Raw genomic sequence first — 24,630 nt, 5'->3', positions numbered from 1 at the left:
CTTTAACTTGTGGTTTTATTTTTCCCCTCTATCTTTTCACTAGATGTGAAATAAATTCTCTCCTCTGATGTAAATTTTTTGATAGGCAACTACAGAATCTACATATTGTCTATAGGTATTTTGTATTTTGGACTGGATTATCCATGCATTCCAAAGTCTGTGTGGGTAATATACCTATTAATGACATTATGTTTTACTGGATAGACTATATTCTAACTTGCCATGCTTCCATATTATAATTAACTTTTGTCATTTTATTTACTGGTTCTTTCATGTGAATAGTGGAATCAACATAATGGCCATGATAGGAGTTGATGTGAAATCACAGTATCACAGTATAACTTAGGTTGGAAAGGACCTCAAGGATCATCGAGTCCAACCTATCAACACAGACCCCATGACTATCTAATATCTAATATCTAATGAAATCTCAAGATTATGTTTCCTATTACTACTTGTCCAAAAATACTATTTAAATTGTTTGGTTTTAAGAAGAATAGAGGAGAGAAGACTTCTTTCTATTCAGCAAGGAGTGTGGGAATACTTGCACAAAAAATGTTACCAAGCGCTATTTGATTTCCTGATAAATTAATCATCACTGTTCCTAAGTCCTTGACATCATTCCAGAGGGCTGAATAAAAATGCTTTTATGCTACATGCATCTCTCCTAACAGTCATGAAACACTGTACAAAGCACTTCAGTCACTCATTAATTAAATTTTCTAGCAGCCCATGTAAGCAAGGTAACAGGATGAGATTTCAGTGGGAGGTAGGTGTTATGAAAGTCCCATCAGGTGTCTGCCTTGATTTTGAGACACATAAATTCCATTAACATCTGGTCTTCAGTGACTTAAAAGTCCCATTGATTTTTCAATCACTTAAATACTCATGAACACACCACTCAGAATTGTCATGCTTATTTTCTAGGTGGATAAATGGATTGGCACAATGATTAAGTTCAACATTGTTCATGATAGCTTCTGGAAACCAGAACAATGGGATTTTGGCCTGGGATTTGGTTTACAAATGCTTTTACAATACAAATGAATTTGAGAGGGTCACCCAAGAATACATTTCTTTGGGACTAGCATATGAAATGTAGCCAGGTCAGTATTTGATATTGTTGCTGCATGAGGAAGTGTTTTTAAAATAGTTGCATATATTGCAGTTATGATTGGAGTACTGTGTCCAGTTCTGGAGCCCCTATTACAAGAGGGATGTGGAGGTGCTGGAATGTGTCCAGAGAAGGGCCACGAGGATGATCAGAGGGCTGGAGCACCTCTCCTATGAGGACAGACTGAAGGAGTTGGGGCTGTTCAGTCTGCAGAAGAGAAGGCTCCGAGGTGACCTAATTGTCGCCTTCCAGTATCTGAAAGGGGCCTACAGGAAGGCTGGGGAAGGACTTCTCAGGATATCAGGTAGTGATAGGACTAGGGGGAATGGAATGAAGCTGGAGGTGGGGAGATTCAGGCTAGATGTGAGGAGGAGGTTCTTCCCCATGAGAGTGGTGAAACCCTGGAATGTGTTGTCCAGGGAGGTGGTCGAGGCCCCGTCCCTGGGGGTGTTTAAGCCCAGGCTGGATGAGGCTCTGTCCAGCCTGATCTAGTGTGGGGTGTCCCTGCCCATGGCAGGGGGGTTGGAACTAGATGATCCTTGTGGTCCCTTCCAACCCTGAATGAAACTATGAAACTGAAACTATGAAACTATGATTTGAGTCCATTAATACTTGGGTTTTAACTTAGTGTTTGGAGAAGGGATTACCAAACCTTTTCTGACTAACATAGCGTTCACAGAAAGTGTGTCCTTTTCCTCTACAATGACAGACAGAAGTCAGCATCCCTCTTCTTAATACTTATGTGTAGTTTCTCTGGGATATTTGTCCATTGCAGATACAGTAAAGTAAATCAGGAATGTCCATAAAGTGTCTTTAATTTTTCTTAATTAAATTTAGTAGTTTGAACTAAAGAGAAGCATTATGCAAGTGCTCTACACATGAGTACTGAAACAAAGATGACTGCTGAAGAACAGCAGCACAGAATATGAAGCTGTCTTACTAGACAGGTTAAAATTCATACTTAGTTTTCAGTCTTCAGAAGTTAAATGGGAAACCTAAACCATTTTGTTCTTGCTTCCAATACATTTTAGGGAACAGAAATGAAACTTTTTAGACTTGTTTTCATAATTGCTTCCTTTAAAAGCCAAAGGATGAAGAAAAATTTTCAATTTTATGTAATCAAATGCCAGCATGAGATGGCATTAATCTTTAGCTAGCATACTTGACAATTAATGAAATGAACACATGAACTGTATGCCAAATAAACTGGCTGTTGAAATCAAATGCAGACTTTCAAGAAAAGCAGTTACTTTTTGCCACTCCAACTGATAGAGGACTGCATGTTCTGATTTTAAACTAGTATTCCAAACAGGAGTGTTAAGTCATGTCCATAAATTAGAATTTATATTTGACAGATTACTGCACACTAAGATTTTAAACAGTAGAATATTTCTAAAATGTATTTCTATGTAGAAGAGGAATGTGGTTCCTGAAACTTGTCTTTGTGGTCAAGAAACATGCAGACCATATATGCCATAGTTCTGCTCTCAGGATGGTCTATTACACATTTCCTCCTTTCATATTTTATGGATTTAAATGATAGTTGTGTTCAAGATTGTGTTGGTAGGCATTGTCTTTGTATAATCTGATATCTTGCAGTGACTGTTATGTGGAAGATTGGTACTTTTATTTTCTGAAATATGCACAGTTTACACCACTGAGCAGCACATTAAGAATGTAAGGGAAGTATATTCTTACTGTATATGCCTTACTGAACAACATTAAAGTGGGAAGACAAACTTGGGATTAAACCACCCAAATTTATGTAAATCAAAGCCTACACTAGTCTTTTCCTTATGTAACCTTCAACTCCATCAGTTTGATTGGGTTGCAGCCAAATTCCTAGGCGGCAAACACGTCTGTCTGTTGCTCCAGTGGAATTGCACTATATCAGAACAACAGTGAATCTTACTTTCCTATTGAGATAAACTCTTGAATTAGCTTCTTGGACTTTATAGCATTTGCCTTAAGTATTTGTGAAGTATTTTCTATGTTCAGGAATCTCAGGCACACCTATGAATATTATTAACCTTTGCATGCACCACTCTTTGTAGCAATTGTTCACAGATGACATACTTAACCAAATATTCCTGTAGCCTCTTTTGGTAGAAACATTTTTTATGTGAGCCTTCCTTCAGAAAGACAAATGTACTTACTCCATATTTGTTGTCTGTACATGGCCATTGGTACTTTGAAATTACACATAGCTAAACAGAGTTCTCATCACAGTAGTTTTTTGTCCTGTTTCTTCACATGGCCATTTTGTATTAAGAAAAGCTTAAATCCATCACAAAACTTATTTCAAAGTTTATGTGACTTAAAAAAGAGTTTATGTTTAATTGGTACAAGGAACTAGAACATACTGCATAGTAGAGCAAAAGGTTATCAAGCAAAGAATGGATTGTTCTGAGTACTCAAGTAGCTGCAGATTTTTATCACGTTTTCTTTCTGCATTCTTACTAGCAAAGGAACAAAACCTCATGGTACTATACTGCAATACACAGTGATTGTCAAAACAGAAGTCAAGTCATAGTTCTTACAAATACATTCCCCATCAAATGGTAAGGAAGACTAAAGCTTTTATCAAAATAAGAGTATTTTCTGGTAATGAGATTAGAATATTAATTACACAAAAATTATATGTAATATCAAGTTTGGAGTTTTTTAAAAAATGGCATTTCTAATGTCAGCCAATTGAGGATGGACCAGTGTTCATTCTGAAGGATGTATCTGCTTTCTTCCCCCTAAAAGTATGTTTCAATGTAGTTTACAATAAATGCTATAAAAAGCTACAGTTAACATTTCATTCTTGTCAGGAAAGCATCTCCTGCAAAATACTTACAAATGAGCTTCTTCTTAAGTCTTGACTGAAATGCATTATGCAGAAATCTGACAACTGTTCAGTACAATTTGCAAGTGCAGAGAATCCAAAATAGTCTTCAATGTCTAAGAAGAAATTCACTGAACAGCAGGGAGTTTAGGTAGGTTCCCTGCATTTTATCAGCCCATGCTGTATTTAAGACATGGCAAGCATCTCAGGATTATCCTTTCACAGGTAGAAGTTTTGTCCCAGGTTAATTAGCCTGATACTTTTTTCTAATATTTTCCATTTCCCCCTTCATAAAAATCTAATAGCCTGACAAATATATTACTTTTATTGAAGGGGCCATCTTTTGGATAGAGAAATCATATTAGCACTGATGCATTCTTCAACTTCACATATACTGGCCATCCCATGTGAACTGACCAGGTTCTGCCATATAGCAGAAGTGTTTAATGTAATACAAGTAATACCCACAGCAGAAATAAAGTATCTGATGTAAGGACCACAGAAAGTGTCCTCACAAGAGATCAATCAGTATCGACTTCAACATACACTAATGAAAGCTAAAACAAAGCCAACCAACAACATTGGCAAGAAATAGTAGAAAATAAATAACTTAAAAGTAAGTATGTTTATTTCTACTTGGCTATCAAAGGTGTTTATCATAAAGCAAGGAAAAACTATAGTAAATTGAACACTAATAAACTATATTTTACTTTAAATGTTAAAAATATCTTAAACCTAAAATAAACAGGCAAAAAGAGTGGAGAAAAAGGGGAGAAAGTGAAGTCATTTGTGTACCAAAAATGGATTAAGCCACTGAATTTTTCTGAGCAAGCACTCAATGAGATGTTATGCAGATACCTTTCTCCTCTTCTTTATTCTTTTATACACATATATTTTAAAAGTGCAATTTACCTTAAGAAGAAAATGTCCATCAGTTGTTAAAAATCCCTGAGATAAAACCAACTATATCAAATAAGTAATGTTCATCAGGGCCTGGACAAATCATCATGCAGAGGATATGGTGAGAGAAAGCACAGAAACAATCAAACCAGCTGTAGAAATATAGAAGAAAATTATAGCTTTAACAAATGAATGCTAGTAATTATATTTCCATCACTTTGTATTATGTTTGTCTTGGAAGAAGATTTGTTCAGAATTGGAACCATTCTGATTTCTAGAACATAGACAAAAGGACTATTCAAAAGAAGCCCTAATGGAAAGAAAAAGTTCATGTTGCAATGGATTACATCTGAAAAGTGGAAGGTATGTTCTCAGCTTCTGTGGCTTCCAATGTTTAAAAGTAAATTTTCAGGAATTGTAGAGTAAACTTGATACTGAGTTGCATAGCTACCTCAACTGGGGAAATGAGGGAAGGTACGGAGGTGCTTATTTCTTTACAGGACATAAATGGAGCTCTATAGTATCACAATAATCAGCATCTTTAGTAGCAGCATTTGCTAGAAATTGGGTGGCTTTGAGAAATCAGCTGTGAAGGATATGATTGTCCTTTTCCTTGCCACTTTTTATAGTGCCTCTAACTGAATTCTGTTGGGCAAGTAGAATTGTATATATATATTTTTCAAAGATCCTGCTAACATTACAGATTATACATGATAGTGAAAAATGTCATAAATGCTCCCAAATGGAAAGCCTTATTATAGTTTTGCCTGCCTTCCTTCAGTATTTCACAGTTGTAATTACAGTTTGTAACAGATGAAACTTTGTAGATTCCTGTAGATTTATAAATTCTGTCCTAACAGCTCCATTTCCAGAATTTCCTAGAGTTTATTTCATATTTTGTACAGTACTTCGTAAATCTTTGGCTGACTAAATGGTGCATTAAAAAGTTAACCAAAGCAGTAATAGATTCAGCTCTCACCAAAATAAATAATTGCAGAAATTGATTTGGCATAGAAACTATCTGAATGTTTTCAGATTAAACTGAAACTATGGTGAGCTACACTGAATTCCACCTCCACCCCAGGATAATCCTTTTGAACAGCCAAAGGAGCTTTAGCAAGAAATGGTGATAAAAATATTGGGCCACAGCTTTCAAAAATGTTCTGCACTTCAAAGAAAAATGCACTTATCTAGCTACCACAAGAGGGGACTGAGCTTGTGATGACAAGCATGACAAAAAATCATCAGGTTGCGTACTGCATGTAGCTCAAGTCAGTACAGACTTCCTGCTGTGGTGATTTTTATGTACTACTACAATGCAATTGTATATCTGATAGTGTTACTGTATTATATTCTGGAAAAAATCCTAGTGGATGGAAGGTTGATCATGAACCAGCAATGTGCTCCTGTGGCCAAGTAGGCCAATGCCATTCTAGGGTGTATTAGAAAGGGTGTGGTTAGTAGGTTGAGGGAAGTTCTCCTTCCCCTGTATTCTGCCTGGTGAGGCTGCATCAGGAATATTGTGTCCAGTTCTGGACCCCTCAGTTTAAGAAGGACAGGGAACTGCTTGAATGACTCCAGTCAGAGCCACAAAAATGATTAAGGGAGTGGAATATCTTCCTTACGAGGAGAGACTGAGGGAGCTGGGTCTCTAGCTTGGAGAGGAGGAGACTAAGGGGTGACCTCATTAATGTTTATAAATATGTAAAGGGTGAGTGCCAAGAGGATGGAGTCAGGCTCTTCTTGGTGATGCCCAATGACAGGATAAGGGGCAATGGGTGTAAATTGAGGCATAGGAAGTTCCATGGAAACATGAGGAAAATTTATTTCATTGTGAGGGTGATGGAACACTGGAACAGGCTACCCAGGGGAGTTGTGGAGTCTCCTTCTCTGGAGATATTCATAACCCGCCTGGATGCATTCCTGTGTGATCCTGCTCTGGCAGGGGGGTTGGACTAGATGATCTTTCAAGGTCCCTTCCAACCCCTAACATTCTGTGATTCTGTGAACAAATGAAATCTTCCAGCAATTATTCCAGTATCTGCAAGAAGTTGCTTCATACTTGTGTAAATCTTTACAGGTTATAAAAACTTGTCAGTTTCTGAGATGGCATTCTATAATATTATGTCATACCTCACAGTTTAATTGAGTATACTTTAACAATGTGATAATTCAGAAGCATGCATTATTGGATCATAGTAAGAACAAGTCAAATTTTGTCACTTTTATGCAGACTAAATAGAAAATAACTTGGTTTTAATGGGATTCTTGCCAAACCAAAGGAACTTTCTAAGGAGTATCAATACAGTTGCAAAGGAAGAGGCTGCAACACTGACAGACTTATGACTATTTCTGTTTCTAACAGTGATTTAAAATTATTTTCCCTGAAATGTGTGATTATTCTTGGCTAAGTGAGTGCTTTTTGACTTGTGTTTAGGGAGCTAAAATATAGAGCTAGATAGATAGTGTGCTACTACTGTACTGTCAGAAGTGCCCACAGAATGTGCAAAGAGAGTCTGTGAAACAGCCAGGAGACAAAACACATTAATTGCTATTCCTGAATAATTGAGGCATAACTTTTTATCTCCCTACTTCATTCTTCCAGTTGCAAAATAAGCCATATGATACAATTTTTCTTCCTATATGTTATACTTTAAGTGGCATCTCACTTTCATGGCATATAAACCGCTCTTGTTTCCAGTAACAGAAAAATGCAGTTTCCTTTCATCTCTGTGGCTACATGGCATTATGCAACATGACTTTTGGAAAAATTGTAAGAGGTGAGCTGCCTCTTTTTTTTTTTTTTAACCAAGGAAAATAAATCCTTTTGTTCAGTCCCAGGGGGAAGCAAAATACTGAAAATAATAGTATCAGAAAGGCTACAAGTTTCTTTGTGTGAATGATACAAAATATTTCATACATTATTTAACTAACTGGCATCTTGAAGTACTGAAGCTTTGCACAAAAGCTTCTTGGAAATGGATTCTTCATCCACCTCTAATAGCTAGTGTATAGAAGGGATTAACACCTGATGTTTGTATGTCTTTTTTCACTTCCATTTCTTTCTTTAAAAAACAAAAAATATTTAGTTACTGTGTTTTCTTCTTTCATGCTAAGGAAATTAACAGTCTGGAGCACTTAAATTTCATATATCTATAGAATGGTTTAGGTTGGAAGGGATCCTACAGATCATTTAGTTCCAACCCCCCTGGAATTGGGAGTGGCACCTTCCACTAGACCAGGTTGCCTAAGACCTCATCCAATCTGGCCTTGAACACCTCCACTGAGGGGGCATCCAAGAACTCCCTGGGCAACCTGTTCCAGTGTCTCACCACTGAAAGACCTTTCTATACTTGCAAATTTTGAATAAACCAAGTAACATTACTGTGGAATTAAACTAAATTTTTAAGGCCGCTTGAAAAGTCATGGCTATTATAAACTGCTTACATATTAGAATGTTGGTTTGGTGAATGAGAAGAGGATGTTTGTGACACTTAGAACTGATTGTTATGGGTCAAAAATAAAAGGAGAAAAATAGGAACAGTGGGACTATTGGCTGTCTAAAGAGCTGAAGCTGCTAAGCAATTCATCAGCAACTGATTTATGAGAGCTCCAATCTCAAAAATTATGTTACGGGTGCTTCAGAACAGAGATATTTTTACCTTGAGTATGATATGGATTGTGGCAGAGAAGACTTTCTATTCTTTCCTTCTGTGTTCTACATCCATCTGTCATACTTTATCCCTATTTAGATTGAACATATTCTGGATTTGTGGCAGTATTTGTATTTACAAACCAACCAACAGGCTGAATGGGAGAGAAGCTGTGAGACCTACTGATACAATCACTTGGCAAGAGATCCCCTGCTGCAAGTAAGATGCCATTTTTGTTGTTGGAGTTGCTAAATTTCCTCATCTAATGCTTATTCCAACGCTAAGAAAAAAGCACAGGTGCACTTTACTGTCAGGAGTACACATCACTTCTGAATAACAACAGGTCATCCAAAGGATATCTGGAAACAGCTGGTATCTGAGTGAATAGAATGATAATACTTGCTACAATAGAAGACTCAGGATAATTACAATAGATTTTTAGTTTTTTTAACCTTCAGATGACAAAGCCAAATGTCTATATGGTACTCTCCATATAAGCTCTATAGTATTTGCTAGGTCTTTAATTTGTTACAAACAATGGCTCTAATACTCTGAAAGAGGCTCTTTTACCCTACATACTTACGGATTTTTTACTAAAATTACACTAACATTTACTTTAAATTTAAAATTGCCATTCCAGTATACTGTTGATTTATCCAGTTAACTGTATGAAAGCACTTTGTACATAGGAAATGTTCCTTTTCCTTAGAGAGAGATGTATTTACTATAAACAGTAATTTAGATACACGCTTACTCAAATTATGACTCACGAACATGCTGGAAATATAAATAAATAAAATTGGAAATATAAATATATCTTAGAAGTGTGCTCACTGTGTTTGTAAAAAGAATATGCCTCTATCAGTAAAGCAGCAGAGGGCAACATGGTCATTACATGATTCTGCACGCTGAAATGGCATCTATTTCCTCCTTCTTTTACTATTCTGGTTTCTAGTATCTCAACTTTCAACTAGAAAGATTGTGGCCTGATACTATTAGACATGGGAAGCTTTCTCATACAAATAAGCCAGCATTTTTTACCATGGTGAAAGAAAGAAGCTTCTTTGCTATATTAAAATATTCAGTGGAGATCTTACACCTTCACTCATTGCTATTCTTTCCTGTGTGTCAGTGCAAGTGTTTGGTGCTGTCACGTGTGGAGCTGTACTGAGAGCTGATCTAACTAAAAATTTTTTGTACCCCAAAAAAACCCCAACCCACCAAAAAAATCAGGAAAAGAAATGGGGGAGTAATTTTAAATGGATCACTTCCTTGATTTTGTCTAACCATATTCCTTGATTTGTATAACCATACAAATAGCTATGTTGTTATATTGGAAAAAAAATGTGCAGAGCGATATATGAATTGGGAGATCATTGAGTAGATGGATAGCAAGGAATGCTAAGCCTGGCATGGCTCCTGAAGTAATACATATCAGATTATGTTCTTATTTCTGTCATTGTGGCTGAGACTTTTTTTTTTTCCCCCTGATAACTGTGATGGGCTCTGGAAATGTCCCATAAAGCAAGAGTTAAAATATAGACCTGGCAGAGCAAAGATCAGCTAATGCTAGTTCTGAGAGACCAAGAAGAGTCTGCACCAAACTCAACATGCAGCATTTCTGCACCTTATATGAAGATGCAGTTCATCAAAAGAAGTAACTACTTCCCTGTTGATCCTGTTGTCAGATGAGAGAAGACTATGGTATGACCATTAAGAAAATATAAAAAGTAAACTACATATTTATTATCTATTTTTTTATAGCTTCCCTTCAAAATCAGAGCAGGAAATTAATGTTTCTTATGAAAAGAGAGGACAAAATGTTGATTCAGTATTTTAAATGAATTAATCTTCAATTTGTTGGGTTTTTTTTAATAACAAACAGCATTGATAGTGCCAGAATAGGTAAAAACAGTGAATCTAGTTTTTGAGCACAGGAAGTATGCAGCCTTGGGGATATTGGGACACTTGGCATTTTAGTATAAAAAGTAAACAACAATAATCTACCCTAAATTCCATTATAAACTGACTGCCACAGGTAGGTATAGAAATCATCTCTGTATTTAAAGTGCTGACCATTGCTGGAACTGAAAAGTTTTTCATTTGCTTTCACTTGTTTTTCCAGTATCTGTTTTATAACCACAACCATAATTTCCTTGCAATATGCTGGTGTTTTTCGGTCTACAAATAAAGATTCTAATTGTTGCAATACATAATTCCAGTCTTTCCTCCACCTTATTTATTTATTTATTTATTTATTTATTTATTTATTTATTTAATTGGTGCTTTTGTTCTGCTCACATGCATCTTAGTAATTTCTATGCTTCTGATGTACAAAACCCATCTCTGAGATGCATGCTATTTATTAAGGAGGGGCTTGGTGCCCACAGCTTAAGTTTCAAATAGCAACATGCAGATGTTAACTGTCTTCTGTTCTGTAGAAGAAGTATGTGATTTCAGAACACCTTAGTTCAAGCTTCAGTCTTTTAATAACTTGGTGTAGGAGAACCACAGTACTCCAACTGTCTGCTTTATGCTGAACTCTCTGAAGCAGCCAATTTTTTCTTCCAGAATGTGGCTGCCACACATGCTGGGTGCTGATTGCAAGTATTATCTTAAGATAATCACTTCTCAATATTTAAGAAAATTACACTTCTTTTAAAGTAATTCTTCAGTGCTTTTATATTCCTGCTGGCTTTATCACACCAGGAGGTATGTGGCAAATAGCATCATTTGGTTCCATGGCTGCCTTTGCTGCTACATTGTGTTTATCAAATAAACTGGGAGGAAGAAGAGGACTAGGAAACATCAACAACTTGCAGCTTCTCAAGAAGTAAAGAATGTAGCTTGGCAACAAAAAGAAAACCTGTGCTAGAATGCAACCAGAGTGCTTCATCTGTGTAAGAAGGCAGGAGCAGTGTTTGAGATGGACATGAAACAAAGATTCAAAGCCTTTGGAGACCATTTGGTGCTATGCAGGTAGGAGTCTGGCAAGAAAGAGTGTAACCAGAATATCTGCTACCTGGCATTTTTCCTTACCTAGGCATATGATATGAAAGCTCAATAATGAGTGTACTAAACATCCTGTATTGGAGATCTTGAAGATCTAGTGATTTTATGTGCAAACAACCTGAACTCACCTTACATCCCTGAGTACCTGCTGCTATGCTGGACTAAATCCTTTTTAGGCCTGATCTTCTTTCTTCACTTCTATTCTTTATAATACATTGTGGATCACCATAATCTCTGCTCTATAACTAGAACACAGAAATGAAGAGCTATTTCACTCAACTAGTGTAATTGTAAACTGTTATAAATGAAATAATTGTAAACTTCCAAAATACTTTAGTTTTCTCTAGTTATGCTCCTGTATTGCTATTTTTCTTTAGAGACAACAAAGTGGTTTTGCTCAGATTGTCTTCTATTTCTAAATGAACCCTTCTGTCTGTCAAGCACAGACCATAGTGCTATTTAGGATCCTAAAACTGCAACTCTAAGTAAACACCAAAACCATGAATCCCATTAGCTGCATGAAAGAAGCAGGCAGAATATTTCCAGTGAGATATGGTTTGTACAGAAAGGTAACACATTTGCTTAGACCAATTGCTGTAGCTGCAAAATATTTCTACTCATTTTCAAATGTACACCTCTTCACAGCTGTCTGGAAAAGGTATTTAAAAAAAATGAATACAGAAAATAAAAATACATTTTGGAAAATCCAAAGCATGTTTAAACAAGAAGCAGAGAAATTTAAGTACATAGAAATAAGAAGCAGAGAAACATTATTAAAAAGACTGCTGTTGTAAATATTAACTCCTGTTTTATTGCAGTATCACTCTGCTTCCTCCATTCATATTAAAGATGGTTATACACAGTTCTCTCACAACACTAGTAGCACAGTCTGCTCAGGGATCCAGAAATCATGCTCTGCATTGTAGTCTGATCTTTTATGGTTTACAAAAATCTTTAATTGAGCTATGCTTCTGTGGTTACTGCATTTATCCTCCCCTTCACAGTGGCTGCTGCTGCTGCTGTAACATATGGGTTGCCTCTCTGCCTTTTGCTATACATATTTCCTTTCCAATTGCCCTGAAGATTTCAGAATAAATTCAGTGCATGGCAAAATACACTTGTCAGTTACAGTTTACAGTTCACTTGTATATAGATGTTTTGCATCCTGAAGGAGCAAGAAGTGGGTTTAGTACAACGGTAATAAATTCTATTTGTGAGATTTTCCATTGCTTTTTTTTTAACCTTCTCTACATCTGATACATTTATAGAAACTTTGTGTAGCTATTTCCTCCTCTAGCTAGTAATGTGACTACAGAATTTTACCAAAAGTTCTGTTTGTTTCTCTCACCTGTTTTTTCTGGGAGTTCTGAATCTGCTCCTCAATGTTTCTATATGGATTCAGCATAGCTGATGGTTTTCTTCTGCTTCTTTTCACATCTGCCAAAAGAACACTGTGCTACTCATTGCGAATGGACTGACATGAGTGTGCATGTTCTTTCATCCTTAAAGGTGAGGGAAGGATAGAGCAACAGCTGCTAATAGGCTTCATTTTTGCTTCCTATGTTTTGAGATGTCTGTCATTTTTTGGTAGCTTCAGATAAGTTTTCTTTCTAAGACTATGTCTCAATGATAAAGAAGAAAAAGTATGTGGAAATTGAAGTTACTGTAGTATACTTAATCCATATCCAGAATTGACTGGAAACAAAATTATTAGTTATTTCCACTAAGTTTTAAAGTTTAACATGTTCTTTCTTTCTTTTTTCTTTTTTTTTTTTTTTTTTAATTTGACTCCCCCAATAGAGGCAAACAATGAGAAAGCTCACAAAAAAAGAGGGACTTTTCATAAAGGTGTCTAGCAATAGGACAAAGGGGAATGCTTTTAAGCTGAGGGAGAATAGGTTTAGACTGGATCTTAGGAAGAAGGTTGCCAAGGGAGGTTGTGGATGCCTCCTCCCTGGGGGTGTTCAATGCCAGGTTGGAGGAAGCCTTGAGCAGCCAAGTCTAGTTGAGAAGCACCCCTGCCCATAGCTGGGAGGTTGGAGTAAATGATCTCTAAGGACTCTTCCAACCTAAGCCATTCTGTGATACATACAGACTTTTTTTCCCCTCTGAACAATATGTTATTGATTGAGGTGAGGGAAAAAAGATGTTCCTTGAATTTGCAAGAACTATGTTATGAGAGTCACTATCTCCCTTACTGCACAGTCACGCTTCAGTCATATTCATGCTTGCAAATTGCATATGCTGAGATTTGCAGTTCACTAGAAATAGAAGTGCCAGACTGACAAGGAGGAATTGCTGCACATTAGCAGCCATTTTGTACCTATTTGTAGGGAAATGTTATATAATGCCATGCTGACAATTAGAAAACATTTCTCCCTCTCTATTTTAATTTGTAAGCTTAACAAAGAAATAACAAATCCTTGGTTCAATTTAATGTAGACGCCCACTATTTTTATGTACATAAATTCTTACGTTACAATTCTTACGTCGTGTTTCTATTACTGAAGTCAAAAATTGCTCTTGGTTTGAAAGATAATCAACAAACTGTGCTAATGGAATAGGATGTAAAAGTGGAGTTGGAGCAATGAAGAAAGCAGAAACTCTTAAAAAAGACAATACCGAGTTGACATTTCTGCTAGTAAATTAAACAGGTTCAGGAACCACTTCGTGGCACTGGAACTTAACTGTTAAACTGTTAGAACAGTACTTATGTTTTAGGCTAGACAAACACCCTTTCTCCCAGTCCTCAGGAATGATTTGTAATTTGACATGTTTGTTCCAAATAATAAATCTCCATGGGAATAATTTGGGAATAGGGTTTAGAGACAGAGAGATGAGAGGCGTGAATCCACATAATGCTAAGCCATTTCCTCTTTATGCCAGAAAGTGGTTCTGGATAAATTTAATGTGCTAGCATATGTGTAGTTTACAGGGCTGGTTCTAAATGGTAAAAATGGGGGAAAAGACCATTATCTCTTTTTGATTCTAGAATTGGCAAGATAAGTGGACGTAACAACTTGAAGTTAGATCCTCAAATAGGGGAGAGGTCCTGGTATTTCATAAAGTCAAGGTAGTAGATGATTGTCATAGGAATCTTGATAGGTATTTAATTATAGCAACATAAAAGGACATTTTCAAGCCTATAATTAACCTTCAGTTTTAAAGAACATTACATAAATAAAGTATTCAGAATGCCAAGAAAATGGAACAACAAAGTTAACACTACTTCAGTGAAGATTATGGAATATAAATAAATGTCTGGTCACTAAAATGTAGGATTCCTAATAGCTGTCCTTAGGCTCTACATGACGTAAACCATATATTGGTACAGATATAAATCTAACATCCTGATGTTCTCTAGATGGCTTTTTTACATAATATAAATTTGCATATAACAAACAGATTTAAAATTGATTTTTAGACTGTTGGGATGGCAGAAAATACTCTGTAACTGCAATCTTGAACCAGAAAAACAGGAAAAGTGATGTTTTAGATATGGAATCAAGTGTAGCTCACAGTAATCACTTTTTTTGTTTTTTAAATTGTCTTAAAGGGTTCAGTAGTTTGTAGTGAAGTTGAAGATGGAGACAAACTGAGCCTTCACATTGTAGTTTTGCCACAGGGGAACTTAGGGAAGGTTTTTTTGTATTTCCATGTAAAAACATCCAAGAGAAGTACTAGTATGTGTGTAAAAACACCTATAAAAACACATTGTAAATTGTCTAAAGTAAGGTAGATAATAAATAAAATTTAATTCCCCATAAATCCATATTTTGTATAATCCTGCGGAGTATTATGAAGCAGATATACAGTTAGCCCCTCAAAACAGTTTCATGAATCTTCTTCAGCTTGTGTATATAGAGTAACAGAAGTCTATAAAGTCCTCTTGTTGTAACAGCTGTGTGAACCTTGTGCCTGCTACATAATGTCAGTTATTAGCTAATAACTAGCATTAGTGTGAGCTGGATTGGCCTTCTGTGGTCAGGCATAGTGAACTTCTTGCTGTTCTATTGGATATCCAGTTCCTCAGCAGAATCCTCAATTAGTACAAAAGTAAGGAAGCATCTGCAGGTTCATTGTCAGTTTTGAAGCAGTCATACAAGAATACTGGTTTTCAGTATTTTCACTTTCTTCATTTATCTGATGTAGTGGTGAGCTAGTCACTGTAGAAATTTGATTCCACTTTGCAACTACCCTTGTGGATCAAGTTTCTAGCCTCACCAAGCTTAGGTAGTTTGTTTCCTGCCCAGGACTTTCTACCGTGTGAATGTGATGGAGGTAGTAACTCAGCTGTTTAAAAGTGGGAGGAAACTGTCTTGGCAATAAAAGTTTCCCTTTGAACTACTGTGTAGCTCTGCTGAGAAAAGGTGACTACTGTGGTTGAGCAGTCCTACCATCCTGATTTTGTTTGTACCTGCCAACTTCACTGTAGCAATTGAGATTGTAAGTAGCAAAGACAGAAGCTCTGGGGTAAAGGACTTGGGAGTCTTGGTGGAAAACAGGATGACCATGAGCCAATATTGTGCCCTCATGGATAAGAAAACCAATGGCATTAACACAAGTGTCGCCAGCAGGCTGAGGCAGGTTCTCCTCCCTTTCCACTCTGCCCTGAAGAGGCCTCATCTGGATTAATATGTCCAGTTCTGGGCTCCTCAGGAACTACTGGAAAGAGCCAGAAGAGAGCCACAAAGATGATTAGGAGACTGGAACATCTACCTTTTGAGGAAAGGCTGAGAGAGTTTGGTCTGTTTAGCCTCAAGAAGAGCAGACTGAGGGGGCGATCTCATTAATGCTTATATCTAGAAGGTGAGTGTCAGGAGGGTAGAGCCAGACTCTTCTCAGTGGTGTCCAGTGACGGGACAAGAGGCAATATACATAAACTGGAATACATGAGGTTCCACATAAACATAACAGAAAAGTGCTTTACTTTGAGGGTGGCAGAGCACTGGAACAGGTTGCCCGGAGAGATGGTGGATATAAGAACATATTAGTAGCTCCATTTAGAAATGTGGTACCTGAAAAACTTATGCAGGATGGGTAGTTTTACTATTAAATAACTCTTCTATTTTCACTCTATTTGTAACAATGCAATTAACAGCATGTGCCAGAGTAGCTTTATTTCTGCCCTGACTAGATTAGCAGTACAGTACATAATTAATTGCTTAAATTATGCAATTACAGAATATAGTCTCATTGTTTGTTTTTACATAATACTACATTATAATGAATTCTACAGAAGCATATTGTGTGTTCATATGTATCCAAGAAACATTTTCCCATCCTGTGCAAATTGTGTCACTGTTAGATTAAAAATAGATAAATTGTACTAATGATTTTGAAAACCGACAGCAGACTTTGATTGGTGACGTGTCATGAGGAAAGTAAATGAACATTTGGTGGAAACTATTTTATTATTCACACTGACAGATATCTGTAGGCGGATATTTGAACTGGTAAAGGGGAAAGGGATGAGTTGTACATGTTATTGAGTGTCAGATGAAACACCTCCGTGGACGAGACAAATAGGACCCAATTCTGAAACCAACAGAAAACTTAATTATGTTTCAATTATTTTGTTTGTCCAGAGTTTTTTGTTTGGTTTGGGTCAAGTGCTTGTCCAAGTCTGATCACCACATCATGCTAAATGCAACATTATTTTTTTTTTTCTATGACCTTCAGTGTAAGTCATGCAGAATTCAGAGGGGCTCTTCCTTTCTTCCTTCTGGAGAAATCAGTGTGCTCAGTGTGAAAGCAGTTTTCTTGCATAATTCCATTAATTTTATTCTTTCCAGACTTTACCAGTTTGGAAAAACTTGCACTATGAAAACAACTTGCTGATTTGATCCTTGCTGGAAATCAGTTATTAGCATGAATAAAGAGCACCATCATCCATCATAACTGACTTACTTTTCAAGAAAATAAATACAGCCCTTAAACACTTTATTTGAATATTACTTTAGCAATTTATCTCAGTAATATTTGTAATAGTGAGTTCTAGCAGATGATTATAAATAATACTGAAAATGCTTGGGAATGCAATAAACAGCTACTTTTTATCATGAAGATTACTGTCACAGTTATTTGCTTTGTACTGCAACATAAGGTAAAAAGAATTATTGATTCAATTTCTTGATAACAGTCTAATGTAGCATTGTCTTACATATTTCTGGGTTTACCATAAAAATGGTTGACCTGCATGATCATCATATTTCTGCTTTTGAAAGAAAGGAATTCAGTTTTTCATGCATTAATATCAGAAGTTGTTTTTTTTTTTTACAATTAATTTTTAACTTCTAAATTTTTAATTAAAAGTAGACTGTTATTTCATGTTCTTCCCTCTGCTTTTATAACAGAAAATGAAACCTGAAAGCTAATCTGCCACTAGGGAAGCACAGATGAATATATCAGGGCTAGGCTTAATGGAATAAAGCTAAAAAGCATTTTCTTTAGATTTTGAAGCACATACCTGCAGTTGCTTGCTCTTGGTTATGCAGCAGCAGTGGCTGAGCTCTGTTTCTACTTGTATTTCTGTTTTTAAACAAAGAAGCACTGAGCAGCATACATATTCAGCAAAATAAGAAAGGGAGCTAGCTACTGCTACAGTGTTATTATTACAGGTAAGAAGAGAGAGCTGGTAAGGATAAAGAGAGGCACACAAACTGAAGACAATCAGTAACATTATATGTTTTCTAATGTTATTCTGAATTATTTATACTTAGAATAACTAACCAGAAAAATGACAATAGGATTATGTTTTATACTTACCTGTTTCCAAATTCAGTATATCATAGACTGAGGACAATAGCAGACTTTAAAATCTATATTTTATGTGTATTTTAGTCATGTAGGGCCTAACTTATTCTGATTAAAATGAAGAATGTTGTCATTAATATCAGTGGGGTTTTCATAGCTCCTGATAATACAAGCACAAAGAACTACAAATGTGCTGCATCTTTGAGGTAGAAAGCAAATAAAGTATTTCAGAAAACAAACAAAAGTATGCTAGCAAAAAATGTGTCAAGTTAGAAACTGACAAGTGCAAATCTTAGGTAGAGCAACATGACACTTCTAATATAAGTACTGGCTTAAGTTTTATAAGACTACTTTCCTCTAGCAGCTGGCTGAAAGATATGTCTATCAGTTAATGCATTGGAACCTCTTAAAACAAAAATCAATGTAACAGTGCCAGTTTACTCACCTGATCTGGCTTTCTTATCTTATACTTCATAGCACCCACCTGCATCACGACAGCAGGGACAACACAGATGTTCCTGTGATTAGATTAAAATGAGAATGTTCATCATCTGCAGAGAAGTCAATCTTAAGCATACTGTTGTTATTATCCTACCCTTTGGATTTTGATTTCAGCATTATCTTGAATGGAAAGAATGGATATTATGGAAAGGTTTGGATTGTATGACCCTGAGGTTGTTTGCATGGATGTTGTTTCGACTAATACAGTAAGTAGACTAACTGTAAAATTTGGTTTATTTTTACCTCTTTGCTTGAACTGCACATTTTCCTAACAACTCTTTTTGAATACAATTTGGAAAAATAGACCTTTTGTTTTTTTTTTTTTAAGCTCTACACCAAATGGTGCTGTCCATGGTGGTGTATTCTGTGCTTTGGCACTAGTAATACTGACAGTCCCCCTGCACATAGTCTGCTATCAAGATGGTCTGTGATTAATTCTCCTACAAACTTTATTGACTGATAGCAAGCTTAATTCATTGCAATATTGTTGCAACCTTATGATAACTTGATGGTGTCTTCCCATGATGAGTATTCCTTGGAAAGTAGATTCTCAGGTGACTGATCCAGACTATTGCAAGGCCAATAACCTTTGCCAGTGAATGAGTCACAAAAAAGATAAAGCAGAACCTGATGTTCCTGTCTTTTCATACAGACAAGGATGTGTGATATGTTGTTCAAAAAAAATTGTCAGCAGCTGACACCACTTGGAAAAAAAGCCTTGTCATCATTAGCAGTACCGAGACAGGTCTGTAAGATATTCTTAGTGCCCACCGAATCCAAATTAAGCACTGAACTTCAGAAAATGGACACTTCTTGTGCTTTGAAGCATTCAGTGTAGTGACCTACATTTTACAGTATTTATCAATTTTCTTACAGATGCAAACTTGTTAACTTTTCAAAAGTATGTTCCGTTTGCTTTTTAGATCAAGTGAAATTATTTGTATACAAAACCACATCCCTTCTTGTCAGTTTCTCCAGGAACAGATGTTCTCTGTCCATAATTTTCAAGGCTTTGTAACTATTTTAACAGAAATGTCTTCAAGCAAATATGCAGGTTTGAAAAGCAACTGAAGTTTGCATTTTAATTATGGTTTATTCCATTACTTTGAACTTGGAAAAATACTTGCTCCATATTGTAACTATAGCTGAGGTAGACAAATATTCTAAGAGTATGTCCTAATATGAATCATGGAATGGTTTGGGTTTGAAGGGACCTCCAAAGGTCATCTAGTCCAACGCCCCTGCACTGAGCAGGGACATCCTCCACTAGAACAGGTTGCCTAGTGCCTTGTCAAGTCTGACCTTGAATATCCCTAGGCATGAGGCCTCAGCTACCTCCCTGGGTCACCTGTTCCAGTGTTCCACCACCCTCATGGTAAAGAACTTGTTCCTAACATTCAATCTAGATCTATTCTTCCCTAATTTCAAATGACTGCCCTTTGTCCTATCATTACAGGCCTTTGCAAACAGTCTCTCTCCAGTCTTTTTGTTAGGCCCTCTTCAGGTACTGGAAGGCTGCTACCAGGTTTCCCCCGAGCCTTCTCTTCTCTAGGCTGAACAACCCCACCTCCATCAGCCTGTCATCATAGGGTAGGTGTTCCCGCTCTGTGATCATCTTAGTGGGCCCTCTTCTGGACCTGCTCCATCAGGCTCATGCCCTTCCTGTGTTGAAGGCTCCAGAGCTGGTCACAGTACTCCAGTTAAGGTCCTACAAGAGCAAAGTGGCAGAATCACCTCTCCTGAGAACTGGCCACACTTCTTTTGATGTAGTCCAGGATGCAATTGACCTTCTGAGCTGCAAGTCCACATTGCTGGCTCATGTCCAGCTTCTCATCCACCATCATCAGGGAAATGAACTGCTGTACTGTTACTGTGAATTGAATTCTAGCACTGTTTTGAATATTTGCAGCTCTGAATAAATATTCACAACAGCAAACTATTTCAACTGGCTTTAGATAATTCAGATACAGCAATGAAGGGATCATGCTTTAAGGTCCCTTCCAAACTAAGCCCTTCTACAATTCTATGTTTCAAATAAGTATCATTTGACAGTTTTTGATAGCAATGCCATAAAAGCTGTTCTCATCAATAATGTTTAATAGTGGCATATATAGGTGTGTATGTAGGCAAGAGGAACAAAATACAGGTTACAGTAAAATGACAGTGCTGAAGTGCTTCTTAAACACATTGTTACAGCAATGTGGTTAAGAAAAGGCAGATAAAATACATTTGTGAAATTCTCATTTCTCAGGATGATAAGTCAGAGATGTTTATAGATGTTGCCATCATTGCATTTAATAGAAAACTCAATAAATAAAATCTCAGGAGTGATTTTTAATGTGGTTCACAATTTTCTGATGAAAAAGGATTTAGGGCTTCACATAGCAGCTAATTTCCTGCCTCCCCCCGCCCCCCCCCCCATTTTTGTGAAACTCAAATATTAGTACTTTCTGAATTACTTTTCTACTTAAGCCAAACCACAGATTTAGATTCGTGTGTGTGTATGTGTGTGTGTGTACATACATACATACAGTAATGGATTTTAGATACCACGTTCTTAAGCACCTGGCTTTTAACGTTTTTGGCCTTTGGTGGACACGGACAAGAAAACAATTTTGCCTCTGTAGTTTTACGTAGACATCAGCGTATTTTTAGGCTATTCCACAATGAGTAACACACTTTCCCTTCAGACGTTTACTGGGTGGGGGCTGGACTGGAACCTATGGATTTGAAATGAATGGTCAGAGACGAACGCTTTGAGAAATCCATGGGTTTGCAGTACGTGCGCTGCTGCTGCCTGCTCTCCCCGCCTGCTGTCAGAGCCTGCTGCTGCCCCCGGCGGCAGGCCGCTCGGTGCCGATCAAGCCCCAGCTCCTCGGGAATGCTGGGAATGTTGAGTCAGGGACTGGCAACCTAGACAGCAAGGCTCGCAGCTGACTGAGGGAGACTCGCTGAGGGACAGAAAGACGAGGGACAGGAGCACACAAGCCTCCCCCGACTGCAGCAGGTTCCCTGTTTTCCTCCCCTCAGAGGGGTTCGTCGCTCCAGCTCTCCCTGCTGCCGCCTTCCTCCGTGCAAATGAGATGTCAGCTAAACGTGATATTGTAAAATCCATGTGAGGACGAAAGACAGATGCAATGATTTGAAAGGTGAGAAGCTTAAACTAGAATATGGCTGTAATAGATGACTGTAAATTTCTTGTGATTATGAAAATTGCTATATATAGCTATCTACAACTGTCTGGTAGCTGAAACTGTAAATGATTTTGCAGAACAGGCATTTTATATTGCTTTAGAAATATGGGACCAAGTGCACATCTTATTCTGGTAATAGAGTGCCTCTCCCTACAGAATCATCAACCAGAAACCTCTCTTGCAATTTCTATTAAAAGCAGGCATAAGAGCATAATGGGGTTTTTTCCCAGTGTTTAAAAATATTCTTCTTCTTGATGAATTTCTAGTATAGAATTGATGAGCTTTGGCAGTTCCTAGCTTTATACCTAAATACTGACTAATGTTTGGTGTTTGAAAAATCGTGTCAGGAAGAAGGTGACAGATTTCTGCTCCTTCTAGTGACTGGCAAATAGGGACCAGGAGATAAAATGATATTATTTGCCAGTTACATAATTAATGAATACTTACTATGATCCCTGATTTACGATGCTGTGTGATTTATCTTTTTTTTTTAAAAAAAAAACACATTTTTTTAAGATCATTTTATGTTGAACAAGAGTGATGCATGTGATAAAATACATGCACATATTCATCAGGGATATATATATATTGCTGAGATCTAGATAATAATGTGATGGAGAAGGAATATATATATATATATATATATATTTGTATTAGTATGTGATTGATTTCTAGGCGGCTACCTGCTAAGCCTTGTGATGGATGGATGGGAATCTACTCAGCGGCGAATTGCCATTTCCCTTTTGATAGGCACACCAACCAACCACTTGCGTTAGCAGATACAAGCTCGTTGCAAATAACCAGGGCCAATAAGTGCAGTCAAGAGGAGGGCAAATCCTACTTGTCAGGGTTAGTTTTCTGGTTGGCTTTTTAAATCAGTGCTATCACTTAACTGTTTGTTTGTTTACGGTTTGGTTTTATTTCCTATTCCTGCATCCCCATCTGCTATGTGCGTGTCCAGGGCGGCCACCTCGTACACAAGCCCTTTCCGGCAGCTCTACGGAGCACAGGTCTTTCTGCGCTCCCCCCTCCCTCAAAGGGCGGGGAAGGGGGGACGTGCCCCCCTCCATTAAGTCGCTTTTCCACCACCGCCACTCCATTTCCCTGTGGCGAAGTTAGAAACGGAAGAGATCCTGTGTCTATTGCCACCGCCTCCCTGCTCTGAGAGAAGATGCTGTGGTGATCCGTTACCGCCCTCCTCCCGCCCCGGGAAATCGTAGAACTCCCCAGCGTTGATTCAGCTCTCTTTACAGGGCGCGGGGAGAAACCTCGGCCCTACGGTCACTTGTTTTCCTGCCCCAGGGGCAGGGGAGATTTGGAAGTGCCCTCTCAGCCTCACTTCTCGTGAGGAAGCCCGACCACCTTCCTGGCCCAGTTCCTCTCGCAGATGGCTGTGTCAGAGCAGCGCGTCCAGTCCCCACCTAGCGCCTCTACAGGGACCCGTAAAACAATCCCTCAAAGCCCGGGGGATTTCCTGGAATTCTCGTGTTAGGACCCTCCCCGCCCGCTCTATCACTGCCACCGCTGCCCTGGTGACAGGCACCGCTCTCTACCTCAGTAGGTGCTGGCCCTCGCGGCCGTAGCAGCTGCCCGAGAAGAGGAGAGAATCGGGCGCACTCGCTTTTCCCTGGCACTGCGGGAGGGAGAGCAGCGCCGGCCCCACCCCTCCGCACCCCTCCGTGGCGGGCGGGGCGGGAACGCCCTGGCTCGTGCGGCTATGGGAGGGCGGAGGCGGGCGCGTGCTGCTCGCGGTGGCGCGGCGCGGCGCGGCGGAGCCGTTGCTGTGGTTCCCAAGAGCCAGCGCGGGCGTGCCGGAGTGAGGTGCTCACAGTGCCCTTCTCTCCGTGCCCCGCCGGTGCTGGCCGGGTCGTGTTGTTTGCCATCTTGCTTTGCTGCTGGGTGGTGTTTCCATTTACCTGCTCAGTGGAAGAACGAAGGCTCTTCTAGCCCTGCCCTTTCACGGTCTCATCTGCTTGAGCGGTGACAGTGTTAAAGGGTATGTGAAAATAACACTTTCCCACATCTCTTCAGTGCTTCAAAAGAAACGTTTTTATGTCTCTTGTCTTTGTTTAAAAGTAATTACACTTTAGGAAACTCTGTGCGTGTGTGTGTGCGTGAAGGTGTGACTTTCTGTCCTGTGAGTGAAAGAAGCACAATTTCTATTTCCAAAGGATTAATGAAATAAGGGCAGTCCCTGAGATATATGTCTTCTCAGCTCAGGCTGAAACGAGCTGTTTAAACTAAGGAGAAACTCTCTTCTGTATCTCCTGTAAGTTCACGCAGGATGGGGTAGTGCTAATTCATTTGTCTTGTGTCTTCAAGTAGACATTTTATCACCACTAAAATTGTAAATGCAAGTGTAAGGAAATACTGTTTTGCTAGTGAAAGAGATCACAGGTGTATGGCCTGTCCTCATCATTCTCTCAGAAATGGCATTTGAGAGAGTAGATAGTAAAAATACTAACTCCAGAAAACAGGTGGAGTAAATAATTTTGCAAGGTTGTGCTGAGGATTGAAAGTTTGCAGAAAATGTGTTTAGGCAGGTTTGGATGAGACTTGGTTGCCATTATCTTTAAAAAGCTCCTATTTTAATACTGTTGGTTGACTACCTAGGCTGATATGTTGTTTTCCTGAGCATGGAAGATGGTATCATCTGATTTTCCTCCTTCA

The 24,630-nt window shown here is 38.1% G+C and overlaps 1 protein-coding gene and 1 long non-coding RNA gene across 17 annotated transcripts in view; both read left to right on the top strand.

Moving 5' to 3' along the window:
• Positions 1 to 3,605: 3,605 nt before the first annotated feature.
• LOC137453934 (uncharacterized) lies at positions 3,606 to 9,255 on the top strand. The gene is made up of 3 exons (XR_010990492.1): positions 3,606 to 3,675; positions 5,086 to 5,207; positions 8,597 to 9,255. It is a non-coding gene; the product is annotated as an uncharacterized lncRNA (long non-coding RNA).
• Positions 9,256 to 21,645: 12,390 nt separating this feature from the next.
• ERC2 (ELKS/RAB6-interacting/CAST family member 2) overlaps positions 21,646 to 24,630 on the top strand; it is a 461,566-nt gene continuing 458,581 nt past the window's right edge. For 11 of the 16 annotated variants that reach the window (XR_010990493.1, XM_068163671.1, XM_068163678.1 and 8 more), the window contains exon 1: positions 21,646 to 21,915. The gene's annotated coding sequence lies outside the window, so the exon portion shown is untranslated. The remainder of the gene's footprint in view (positions 21,916 to 24,630) is intronic. The other 5 variants (XM_068163676.1, XM_068163673.1, XM_068163681.1 and 2 more) reach the window with 2 other exon arrangements.

The sequence above is a fragment of the Melanerpes formicivorus genome, unplaced genomic scaffold (genome assembly GCF_026170545.1).
Source record: "Melanerpes formicivorus ecotype bairdi unplaced genomic scaffold, bMelFor1.0.p_v2 SCAF_74, whole genome shotgun sequence".
In the NCBI taxonomy this organism is placed as follows: domain Eukaryota; kingdom Metazoa; phylum Chordata; class Aves; order Piciformes; family Picidae; genus Melanerpes; species Melanerpes formicivorus.
This window is presented reverse-complemented; position numbering and strand designations above follow the sequence as displayed.